Raw genomic sequence first — 13353 nt, forward strand, 5'->3', positions numbered from 1 at the left:
TAATATTCAAGGTCAAAAGATAACATATCTTATAAATCAAGTAACAGAGATAGAAGAATATTCAAAAGTATACCAATGATCACTAATAATGATAATAATAATGTATTGATTAAAATTAGATGGAGCAAAAGAGATGAGATGAACAGAATTATAATTTTGTCAATGCTTATAATAAGTAGATTTGTTCTAAGGAAATAGAGGATAAAGTACATTTTTAAAAGTTACAGCATAAAAAGCTACACAGTAGAAGAGCTAAATACAGAACACAAACCTTCCTAATTATCAGAAGAACATGCATAAAACAAAGAAATATACACCATCTAGAGAAAGATACAAACCAAACGAATCCTTCAAAACAGAAAGTAGGTCATACAATGTGCTACAGAACTAAGTCATATCTATAAATGTCAGTGCGATAAGTTCATCTATTGAAAGAAAAATATCCTCAGAAAACAGTGTCAAAAAAGTTGAAAATAAAGGATGGTACAGGTATAGCAGCCAAATGTAAGGAAAACACAATTAAGTCACAATCTTACACCAGACAAGGTTGAAGTCAGAGGTGGAGAAAGCATTAAATAACGTTGAAAAAAAAAAGGCTCTTTATAATGATAAAACACACAATCCACAACAAAGATATTACTTTCGTGAGTTTCTATAAGGCAAAGTAGAATTAAAAATCATTAAACAAAATCTATAAGAAATAGAAAAAGAAATAAACAGAAAGGTATTAGAGTAGGAGATCCTAGTTCACTTTTCTTAGTCCATGACAGATCAAGAAGTCTATGAAAAAAGAATATAGAAGAACTAAAAAACCTGACTAATAAAGTAGATCTAAATGCCTTGAGAACAGGGCGCCTGGGTGGCTCAGATGGTTGAGCGTCTGCCTTCGGCTCAGGTCATGATCCTGGAGTTCTGGGATGGAGCCCCACATTGGGCTCCCTGCTCAGCGGGGAGTCTGCTTTTCCCTCACCCTCTGCCTCTCCCCCTGCTCATGCTCTCTCTCTCTCTTGCTGTATCCCTGTGTCTCAAATGAATAATAAATAAATAAATGCATGCATGCATGCATGCATGCCTTGATAACAGCCCTTTCAAATGCCCACGGAACACCTATAAAATTAGACCAAAGCCTTAATACATTCCACTTAGTAGAAATGGCACAAACAGTATTCTCCAATCACATTATGCTAAAACTTGGAATTAACAAAACATTTTTCCATACATAATTAAATGTTCTTTTAATTCTTGAAAGTCAAAGTCCAAATTGAAATTTTAAGTATCTAGGAAATAACAATAACAGAAACTGAAAATAAAACTAATGATAAAATCAAAGAACTGCTTAAAGAACTCCATTCAATTATGTTCATAAACAGCAAAGAACAAGACAAATAAATTAAAAATTCAAGAAATTAGAAAAAAATTAATCCAGAGAAAGCAGAAAGAAGGAATTAACCAATATAAAATAACAATACAAGGTTATGGTATGTTCCTGTAGTTGGCAAAAATTCCTCTGACCTTCATTTCCCAATCTTTGCTTTAGATCTCTTGCTTTTTTCTGGTTTCTGCAATTACCTTTTGATTGTTCTTCGCCAAAATTCTCCTTGTCTGTCTGGTTCCCTCAGTCTGATGACATGATGCTGCTCACAGATCAATCTTGCCCAGCTCTGGTTCTTGGGATCATGCAACCTATTAAGGGCCAACACTGGGCTTCTCTTGTGTAAGGACAGGGATTGTGGATAATTTCTTGAGCCTTTCATCTTGGGGGCTTAAATTTTTCGTTGATCCCAAGGAAATAGCCAAAGCACAGTCGAGTCTGTTAATTACTCAATTCTTGAAAGGCCCTCCTACCAACACTTTCTACAGTTTGCTGTGAGGATGAGGATAGCCTTGGTAGAGATGGAGAGCCCTGCCCATGTGAAGAAGTAAGTGCCAACACCCAGAAGCTGTTGCTCTTCAGCTGTCACTACCAGAGAAGTTCCTGGGTAAGCCTTGACCACGCCTGCTTTCTGTAGACCTGGCTGTAACTGAAAACATGAGGTTTCATTTTCATAGGAGGAACAGAGCAATCTAGTTCCTAGACTCAAGTTTGGGGGGACCACATGGGAGATGCTCAATATTTTCTTCCCCAGGTCAACCTCTGGAGATTTTTAGGGAATGCAGAACCATCTGGTTGGTATCTCTGGCTTGTAGCAGATGGCCAGCAATTTCACTGGTATGTGTCTTCACTGAGGCAAAGGTGGTGGGAGTTCTGAGGCCTGACTTAGGAGCTGGAGTGAAACCTCGTAAAGGTTAGAGTTTCTAGTGGATTTAGATCACGTAGACCACATCCGCTGAGTACAAAGAAATAAGAAATCAACAATAAAAATAATGTAAACACAGACATGTTCAGAAACTAAAAAGCACATTCCTAAATATTTTTTGGATTAAAGGAGAAATCATAATGGAAATGCAGAATACTTAGAACTGAACAACAACAAAAGTATACATATTAAAACTTGTGAGATGTGCTAAAGCAGTTCTTAGAGGGAAATTTACAGCTTTAAATGTAATGATGAAAAAACAACTGACTGAATATAAATAGTAAGCACTCAACTGAAGAGGCTCAAAAAGACCCCAACAATAACAGAGTAAACCTCCTAAAGAAGCAGAAGAAAAAAAAGCAGAAATAAAAAAAGATCAATAATACCAAAAACTAGTTCTTAAAAAACTTTAACCAAGGAGATAAACCTTTAACAAGACTAACCATGAGAAAAAGAGAAGGCACAAATAAAGATTATTAGGAAAGAAAAGGGTAGTGGTAGTGAATAATATAAACAACACTATGGCAATATATTTGAAATGAACAATTTTTCTAGGAAAATAGAACAATAGAAAATGATGCAAGAAGAAATAGAAAATCTGAATAAGACCAGTAAACATTAAAAAAATTGAATCCATAATGAAAAATCTTTCCCTCTAAAAATAGCAGGTAGTCTGGTAGGACTTTCCCTCTAAAAATAGCAGGTAGTCAAGGTAGTCTGGGAGGACCCCAGGGTGCCATCCAGGATGTAGTACTGTTTTTAAGTGGAAAATGGATAACAACACAAATGATCATTAACAGAATGGCTGAATAAAATGAAGTCTATTCATACAATGAAATACTATACAGTAATTAAAATGAAAGAACTCAGGCTTGGGGAACCCTCTAGCACTATTGGTGGGAATGCAACTGGTGCAGCCACTCTGAAGAACAGTATGGAGGGTCCTCAACCAGCAATTGCACTACTAGGTATTTACCCAAAGGATACAAAAATACACGTTCGAAGGCGTACATGCATCCTGATGCTTATTTTTTTATTTTTTGAAAAGATTTTATTTATTTATTTGACAGAGAGATAGAGAGCACAAGTAGGCAGAGCAGCAGGCAGAGGGAGAGGGAGAAGCAGGCTCTCCGCTGAGCAGGGAGCCCGATGTGGGGCTCGATCCCAGGACCCAGGGATCACGACCTGAGCCAAAGGCAGTTGCTTAACAACCGAGCCACCCTGGTGCCCTGCTTCCTGATGTTTATAGCAGCATTATCAACAACAGTCTAACTATGGAAAGTGCCCAAATGCCCATTGACTGATGAATGGATAAAGAAGATGTATGTGTATATATATATATGTACACACACACACACACAGGAATATTATTCAGCCCTCAAAAAGAATGAAATCTTGCCATTTGCAATGACATGGATGGAGCTACACTGTATTATGCTAAGCAAAGTAAGTGAATCAGAGAAAAACACTATATGATTTCACTCATATGTGGAATTTAAGAAACAAAATGGATGACCATTCAGGCGTGGGGAAAAGAGAGGAGGAAACAAATCACAAGAGACTCTTAACTACTGAGAACAAACTGAGGGTTGATGGAGGGAGGTAGGTGAGGGATGGGACAGATGGGTGGTGGGTATTAAGGAGGGCACTTGTTAGGAAGAGCATTGGGTGTTATACGTAAATTATGACCCACTGAACTCTACTCTTGAAACCAATATTAAACTATTATATGTCAACTAACTAGAATTTAAATTAAAAAAGAAGAAAGAACTCAGGCTACATAGAACAACATGGAAAAATGTTGAAAACAATGTCAAGTGGAAAAAGTTACAAAATGATATGTGCAGTTTAGTATCATTAATTCAAGTTTAGAAACACACAAAGCAATGCTACATATTGTTTATGTACCCATATACACATAGTGAAAGTATGAAAACATGATGGTAGGACTCACACCAAATTCAAGATGGTGGCTACCCCTGGGGAAGAGGGAGGAGAATATCAGGGAGGATAAAGAGAGCTTCAATTGTACCTGTAATGCTTTTTTCTTTAAAAAAGAAATGAAGCAAATGTGGCAAAAGCTTGTTACCTAGATGGTAGGTACATGGGTATTTGTCACACTGTTTTCTATATGTCAACATTATTCTAAGAGCTTTTCGTGTTTCTCTCTTTAATCTTCACAACCCCCCTATAAAATAGATACTACCATCATCTCCATTTTATTGATAAAGAAACTAAGGCAAGAGAGGTTAAGAAATTTGCAGGGCAGGCGAGTGGTGGTGCTGGACTCTGAAACCAGAGGGTCTGCCTCCAGAGCCTGTGTTTTTAATTAGCCACTGAGGTAAAAGAACCAGAATTACTTAATCTTGGAGAGGAACACGTAGAGCAGATTTCATAATGGCTGGGTCGGATGCCCATCCACAGTGTTCCTACTAAGAGGCTCTGGTCACATTCATTCCCTCTGCACAAGCAACTCAAAGTAGGGACAGGACTTTCATCTTTGTTTCCTTAGGACTTGCACAATGCCTGACAAATAATCAAATGTGCATAAAAAGAACTTGCCGAATGAATGAATAAATGAACTGTATTCTGGGTATTTATGCAGAAATAGCACATTCTATTATGAACAGCTTCTGGAATAGGACTTGAAGAGCTATTTGCTTCAAATGTCCTGATTTTTGGCTCCTGAATCTTGAGGAACACTCTACTCATAACCCTGCCCCAGGTCAAGATTTAAACGTGGCCCTTTCCACAACACCCATCTTTCTAGTGGATAATCTTGAGACTGTCTATTTCCTTCCTGATCCTACATTCTTCCTCCCTTCTTTCCTTATATTCCCTAATCTAACATCATTTATGTTCATGTTACCTCCCTGGTGGAAAGTAAGATGATTCAAAGGCAGAGACAAGGTCATATTCATCTTTGAACCTCCCCTTGCTAGCACACAGAACAGAATTTAGTATTTTAAGTGTTCAGTAAATGTTTACAAAATAACCATGATTAAAAAAACATAGTGGTTTTGATTTTAAAACCCTACGGAGGATAAAATTAATACTTTTCTATAATGCGTTAAACATTTAAAAAAAGAGAATAAATCAGTATCTTATTGGTAAACCGTTAAGCGGTGAAGACAAGTCTGACATTCAGCTACAAGAATCAGATTCCTGTTTTGAGCTGAGGCCTCAAGCCAACCCTGCATCAAAGAGGTAGTCACAAAGAGCAGCCTCTTCAGCTTGTGGCTTCCAGCACAAACCGAAAGCCAATGCCCCATACGCTTATATGAAAAGTACGGTTGGCCACATCCAGTTTGGTTTGTTTTCCAGGCACGGCCATACACACAAACTATAGTCACTGTTAGTAATCTGATCTCTTAAGTAAAAAGACACAGATTATAAAGAAGTTAACTTTACAACAGGATGCTCAGCAGAAAATATTAAAGGTTTTTCCAGTACTGAGATTTCATTACTCTGAGGATTCCACCATACATCCTGCCTTTGTTTGCACATACCTGGTGGTACCAGAAGATGGCACTCTTTAGCTACATTTTACAAAACCCATTGGCACCGAAGGGGTAATTTCGTGAACTATGGAAACTGTACCTCAAGGGGCAGTAACAATGAACAGATGTGTAAGTGCTAGGTTCTAAATCATTTTCTAAGATCCATGTTCTAAAAATGTACTTTAGACAATCTTGCCAATTTTTTCCTTAGGAAAAAACAGGAGAGTTGGGTTGCCTGAAAATTCTCCAAGTCTGGTCAGCACCCTCTCCAATTCCCCACATCAGCTATTTTAATCTTCACCATTCTCGGCACTCTCACTGTATCGTCAATCTTTCTTTTTTCCCCTCTTTCCTGAATTCTTCCTCTCAGCCATTAATTGTGCTCATCACACTCTTTTCCTCTCCCTACACACACGCATATGCACACACACACTCACACACACACACACACACGAACCTTCTCCACTCTCTCCTTCCCTTCTGTTATAATGTCTGTCATTTACTTTAAAATTCTTCAGCGGACACAGTGTGATATTTGTGCATTTATAGTCCAGGAATGTACAGGTGCTCTGCCGGAGTCTAATCAGGTAATAAAGGAGCACATGCTCCGAGACAACTACTACACACGCTTCTATTGTCCACAGCTTAATCAAGATCGATCCATTTCTGGGATTTTGTTAATTAGCAAATTAGGATTATATTGGTGAAAGTTTTAGCTTGTTAAATATCATAGGGAATGTTAGAAATGGACTATCATTGCTGAAATTGAATGTATTTAAGATATGTGGATTGGCTAAAATATGGGCTATCCCTTACCTTTTCATAATGGAGGTATAAGAACCAGCTGAAGCTATAACCTTATTCTTTGGGGAGATACTCAGAGTTAATCATTTTACAACAGAGATTCTCAAACTTTAGGGAGCTTCAGATCTCCCGAAGGTCTTGTTAAAACACAGACAAATGGACCCCAGTGTCGGAGTTCCTGACTCTCTCTTTTTTTAAAGATTTTGTTTATTTTTTGACGGAGAGGGAGACAGCGAGAGAGAGAACACAAGCAGGGGGAGTGAGTGGGAGAGGGAGAAGCAGGCTTCCCGCAGAGCAGGGAGCCTGAGTCTGGGCTCAATCCCAAGACCTTGGGAACATGACCTGAGCAGAAGGCAGATGCTTAACCGACTGAGCCACCCAGGCGCCCCCTGACTCATTTGGTTTCAGGGGAGGATGAAAATTTGCATTTGGAGCAATTTTCCAAGTGATACTAATGCTGCTGGTCAAAGAGACCACATTTTGAGAATCACTGGTTCAGAATTTCTAGTTGTCTGATGCTAATTATGAGGGTAATAGAAGCTTGCCTCTGGAGTATCATTGCTTTTGCCTTGAGTAAATCTTTCATGCAAGTTGAAGGAACACCTGAAAGGACAAAATTAGAACTTTAATAAATTCACAGACTGATTATATGAAAGGTTTTGTGACTGCTTACAAATAACTATGTGCTGAATAAATGCCTATATGTGTGGCATAAATCATTTTCCTTGTAACACAGTAATAGGGTTGTGTGGGAGTAGTTAATACTGATACCAAACATTTTCAGTAGCTACCATTATCTTTCAAAACAGAATCTAGGGAGTGTGCATAACCAAACTGGATGAGGTCAGTTTAAAACAATTTCCCAGGGGCGCCTGGGTGGCTCAATTGGTTAAGCATCTGCCTTCGGCTCAGGTCATGATCTCAGGGTCCTGGGATTTAGCCCTACTCAGCGAGGAGCCTGCTTCTCACTCTCCCTCTGCTGCTCCCCCTGCTTGTGCTCTCTCTCAAATGAATAAATAAAATCTTTAAAAAAAAATTTAAAAAGTAAAACAATTTCCCAGCCAAAAGGCAGAATCTGCAACCCAAGGGTCCATCGATGGACAAATGGATAAACAAAATGTGGCATATACATACAACAGAATATTGTTCAACCTTGAAAAGTAAGGAAATTCTGAAACATGCTACAGTATGGATGAACGCTAAGGATATTATGCTAAATGAAATAAGCCAGCCACAAAAAGACAAGTACTGTGTGATTCCACTTTTACACGGTATCTACAGTAGACACACTCATAGAAACAGCAAGTAGAACTGTGGTTGCCATGGGCTGAGGGGTAGGGAAATAGGAAGTTCTTGTATAATGGGTATAGAGTTTTGGTTTTGCAAGATGAAGAAGTTATGGAGACTGCTTGCACAACAATGAATATACGTAACACTACTGAACTGTAAACTTAAAAATAGTTATAATGCACTGTGAAAAACAGTATGGAGGTTTTTTTAAGAAATTAAAAATGGAACTATCATATGATCCAGCAATCCCACTTCTGGGTATACATACAAAGGAAACGAAATCCTTATCTCAAAGAGATATCTGTTCATGTTCATTGCAGGACTATTCACAACAGCAAGGGTATAGAAACAACCTAAGTGGGGCGCCTGGCTGGCTCAGTTGGTACAACATGCGTCTCTTGATCTCGGGGTCGTGAGTTCAAGCCCCATGTTGGGTATAGAGCTTACTTAAAATAATTTTTGAAAAAAAAAACAAAGAACTCGTCTTATATTAAAAAAACCCCCAAAGTGTCCAATGATGAATAAAGAAAATGTGGTGTGTGTGCACAGATATATACATACACACACATACCATGAAATATTATTCTGCCTTAAAAAAAGGAAATCCTGTCTTTTGTAATGACATGGATGAACCTGGAGGGCATTATGCTAAGTGAAATACAGATGGAGAAAAATAAATACTGCATGATATCACTTATATGTGGAATTAAAAAAAAAAAGTCAAATTTCGGAGAAACAGAGTAGAAAAGTGGTTACCACCAGCTGGGGGGTGTGGGAAACAGGGAGAGGTTGGTAAAAGGGTATAAATGTTCAGTTAGAGGATGAATAAGGTCTGAGGATCTAACATATAAGATGGTGGCTACAGTGGGTAACACTGTATTGTATAAATGAAATTTGTTGAGAGTAGAACTTAAATGTTTTCACTCCCATGTCCCAAAAAAGATAAATATGTGAAGTAATGGATGTGTTAATTAACTCGAGGGAGGGAATCCTTTCAGAATGTATATGTATATCAAATCATCACATTGTACTCTTAAAATTTAAATCTTACAATTTAATTTGTCAATTACACATCAATAAAGCAAAAAAAAAGGTAATGACAAACTGAAAAACAAAAAGTGATTAAGATGGTAAATGTTATGTATATTTTACCACAATTTTAAAGAATTTAAACCAAACCAAAACCGACTGATTTCCAGCTTAGCTCCTAGAAACAGTAGTCTATGCTTGCTGTTGACACTTATTTCCTCTTATCCAAACTTAATCTTTCTTTATTCTCTACATCATTAAGAGGTGCCATCAACCACCCATGCATCTAAGGGAAAAAACAGTAAGTTGTTTTAAACTTCTTCTTCTTCCTCATCCCCCCTCCCACACTCAACTGGCAATCAAATTATGTCCTTAATATCCTTTGAAATTTTTTCTTCTCCTCCATTCCCACCACCAGTGCCATGGTTTAAGCCCTGACTCCTTTGTGCCTGGATTACTATAACAACCATAAAACTGGTCTCCTTGCCTCTGATGTCTCCTACCCAACCTACCCACCCTCCACAATTGATGAAATTCTTCTGAAACATTTATCTGACCACTTGCTTCCCTGCTTAAGGGGCGCCTGGGTGACTCAGATGGTTAAGTGTCTGTCCTGGGACCAGGGTCCTGGGATTGAGCCCCATGTAAGGCTCCCTGCTCAGTGGGGAACCTGGTTCTCCCTTTCCCTGCCTCACCCCCACCCCCAGCTTGTGTTCTGGCCCCTTGCTTTCTCTCTCAAATAAATAAATAAATCTTTAAAAAAAGAAAAGAAAAGAAAACTTCTATTGACTCTATACTGCCCTGAGGATAAAAGGCAAACTCCTTAACAGGACATACGTGGGCTTTTATGATTTTGACTGTGCTAATGTGATCTCAGTAAACCGTTCCTCATGCTCTCTGGTCTAGCCAGGTGCTTCCTGGAATGTAGCATTCTGTCCTATCTTTGTGGCTATGCACAGGCCTCCTTCTGCTTGTAATGTTCTATTCCTCAAAATCCAGTTAAGATATAACCTCTTCCAGAAAGTCTTCTGGATGTTCTCAGTTGGATTGCCCAGTGAAATACTGCATGGGACATACTTATATTGGAAAATTATTAGTTGCTTATTGGCAATACTTGAGATATACCTATACTCAAAAAATAAACTCATTGTTTATTTTAAATTAAAATTTAACTGGGCATCCTGTTTTTGTGTTTGTCTGTTTTGCTAAATTTAGCAACCCTACTCCCAGTCTCAATTATGTGCTTCTTGTTTATTTTTCCATATCCTCTACTAGTCTGTAAGCATCTTCAGGGCGGGGACATATCTTATCTCTGTATCTGCTGGTTCTACCAAGTACTAGTAAGCACGTAACTAAAATAACATGGTGTTTTACCGTTGGTTTGTTTCTTCTAAACTGGCTTCAACCCTTAGTCTCTTCACTGCTTCTCAGAATTATGCTAATAGTAACAAGACCACCTCTTTCAGGATTACAGTGACCATCACATGATATAAGAGAGTGCAGCACAACATACAAAGGACACCAAACATGCTACTAGAACCAGTAGCATTATGCTTAGAATAGGGTTTATGTTTGTTAAGATTTGAAATAAACTTGTTTAGTAAGTATTTTTCTGTAAATTCACCAAGAAGAGATTGGTAATCTAATTCAAATTGGCATAAAAGAAAACGTTACTTTTCTTAAAAGGAAAAAATTAAGGTTGTACTCTGAAAACAGCAGGTTCCAAATGGATTCATCCCATATATATATATATTTTTGAAGATTTTATTTATTTGACAGAGAGAAAGACAGCCAGAGAGGGAACACAAGCAGGGGGAGTGGGAGAGGGAGAAGCAGGCATCCGGCAGAGCAGGGAGCCCGATGTGGGGCTCGATCCCAGGACCCTGGGATCATGACCTGAGCTGAAGGCAAACGCTTAATGGCTGAGCCATCCAGGCGCCCCATATTTTAAAAACAGAGGATAATAGCACAAAATGAACCTCCAGAGTCAAATAATAATTTTGATCCTAAGCAAATGCAAAGCTAAATGAAATAATTATGTATTACTATCTAATTAAAACCATATTTCTAAACTACTAAATTTAGTATATGTTAAGCTAGTTGTTTTAACCAACAAACCATTATCTCTAGAAATTAGATCTTAAAAGAGACTGTAATAAAATTTAGGGGCTCTTTCATTTTTATTGCTTCCAAGTTAAGGCATGTGCTCTCTCTCTAAAGAAAAAAAAAAGAAAAGAGGTGCCTGGGTGGCTCAGTCGGTTAAGCATCCGACTCTTGATTTCCACTCCGGTCATGATTTCAGGGTCGTGAGATGGAGCCCCACGTCTGGCTTCATGCTGGACCTGGAGCCTGCTTAACATTTCACTCTCCCTCCTCCTCTGACCCTCCTGCCCATCCCCCACTCTCTCTCATGAATGAATGAATGAATGAATAAAGCATGTGCTCATATAATACAAAGGTTCACTAGAATGGCAGTGAGTGATTCCTCATTATTATCCAGATAGACCCTCAAAACAAACACTCTCAATCATACGGGAACATGCCAGAAATATCACTACTAAACAATGTTGTCCTGAAAATTGTATATAAGAAAAATTTCTCTCCCTCCCCCCGCTCTATTTTTCTTTTTTAAAGAACCCAGCAAACTACACAGTCAAATGGTGCAAAATTTCTTTATGGTTAGGGACCAAAATAGGACTTGCTGGAATAATGAGTGAATTAGTGATTTCTATGATCAGAGAAAATGTACAATGAATTATATAACATATTATAATTAGCTTGGTGGATAAAAGAAAAAAAGCACAACTAGAAAAAAATAGATGCTCCCAGCACATCTAATTAGTGGATGCCCTCAGTTTCAGAGAAAGCTGCCTTTAAACAAAGAAGAGCAGAACACAGTTCTCAGTGCTTAAAACTTCCACAAGTTAACCTTGGCTTCCCAGTATATACCACCCCCACTGTATTTCTTTCTCAGAGTTTTAGAAACCTACTATTTAAAAGGCTATTATGCATTTCACTGGAATCAAGCTCTAAATGATGGATGTGACTATGGAAAGTATCATACTTTTATTAAAAACTGAACATAAGAAACTTTAATTCAAATTGTAAATCAAGGTATGATGTACAGAATTAATTCCAGTTTTGGCTCCTAGCTTCCTGGAAGCTTAGATAAGTTAAGCTTTAAGCCCATTAACCTTATGATACCTTTTAATAAAAATTATCTGTTGGTTAGAGAAAACATCTCAGGTAAATAATACTAATGTTCTATAGTGATTTCCAATGTTGAAATTATGAGAAATAAACTTGATTACTAAATTACACTAATTCACACACAGTACCTAATATATATGAAATACATATCTGATTTGATCAACATTCTAAATTTGTTCTTAAGACTTACCATAAAAAGACAAAAGAGGAAGATATGTTAATTTACAGGCAGCCAAATGGCCCACCAGCCAAGGCTGTGGTTCAGTGGCTACAACTGCATGCTTCTGGGAATTCTCAGATCTAATGTTAGTCAGCAAATTGCTCTTTGGGATAAAAGTGCTAAAACAAGTCTGGTTTGTAATTAAAAGGAGAAAGACGCTCCTCGAGAGCCTATCCAAATTCCTTCTATTCTCTAAGGCCTACAGAAATTCTGTGTCCTCTATGAAGCCTTTCTCTGCTATTTTACCCACAGTGATCTCTGTGTTCGTTGAAGCCTTCTTTCTTTAAATTTGTGTAGTACAACTATTTCTGGTACAAACTAAACCATTTTAATCTCATCTGATGGTCTTTGGATGTATCAACTTGGCTAGGCTACTGTCCCCAGTTAATAAAGCAAACAATAATCTAGTTGTTGCTGTGAAGGTTTTTGTAGATGTAATGAAGTCCATGATTAATTGATTTTCTTTTAAACATTTTATTTATTTGAGATAGAGAGCGAGAGAGAGAGAGAGAGCACGAATGGGGGGCAGAGGGAGAGGGAGAAGCAGAATCCCCGCTGAGCAGGGAGCCCAATGCGGGGCTCGATCCCAGGACCCTGGGATCATGACCAGAGCCAAAGGCAGAAACTTAACTGACTGAGCCACCCAGGTGCCCCCATGATCAACTGACTTTAATGAGAGATTATCCTAGATAATCTGGGTGGGCCTTTTTCAATTAGTTGAAGGGATTTAAGAGAATTACTGAGGCTCTCATGATGAAGAAGAAATGCTGCCTCTGGACAGCAGCTTCAGCCCATGCCCAAGAGGTCCAGCCTGTCCTTGACAGCCTACCCTATGGATTTCGGCCTCATCTAGCCAGCCCCCACAACTGCATAAGCCAATTCCTTGCAATAAATATCTGTGGCTCAGTCGTTAGGTGTCTGCCTTCGGCTCAGGTCATGGTCCTGGGGTTGAGCCCCGCGTCGGGCTCCCTGCTCAGCGGGAAGCCTGCTTCTCCCTCTCTCA

General features: G+C 38.5%; 1 long non-coding RNA gene across 3 annotated transcripts in view; it reads right to left on the reverse strand.

The window, feature by feature from the left end:
* Positions 1-2022: 2022 nt before the first annotated feature.
* The window catches only part of LOC145721319 (uncharacterized), a 101744-nt gene continuing 90413 nt past the window's right edge, over positions 2023-13353 (reverse strand). For 2 of the 3 annotated variants that reach the window (XR_014144991.1, XR_014144992.1), the window contains one exon: positions 2023-2327. This is a non-coding gene — a long non-coding RNA (uncharacterized LOC145721319). Of the gene's footprint in view, positions 2328-2985; positions 7205-13353 lie in introns of those variants that run through there. The other variant, XR_014144993.1, reaches the window with a different exon arrangement.

This window comes from Leptonychotes weddellii, chromosome 4 (assembly GCF_054177405.1).
Source record: "Leptonychotes weddellii isolate Sample4059 chromosome 4, ASM5417740v2, whole genome shotgun sequence".
In the NCBI taxonomy this organism is placed as follows: domain Eukaryota; kingdom Metazoa; phylum Chordata; class Mammalia; order Carnivora; family Phocidae; genus Leptonychotes; species Leptonychotes weddellii.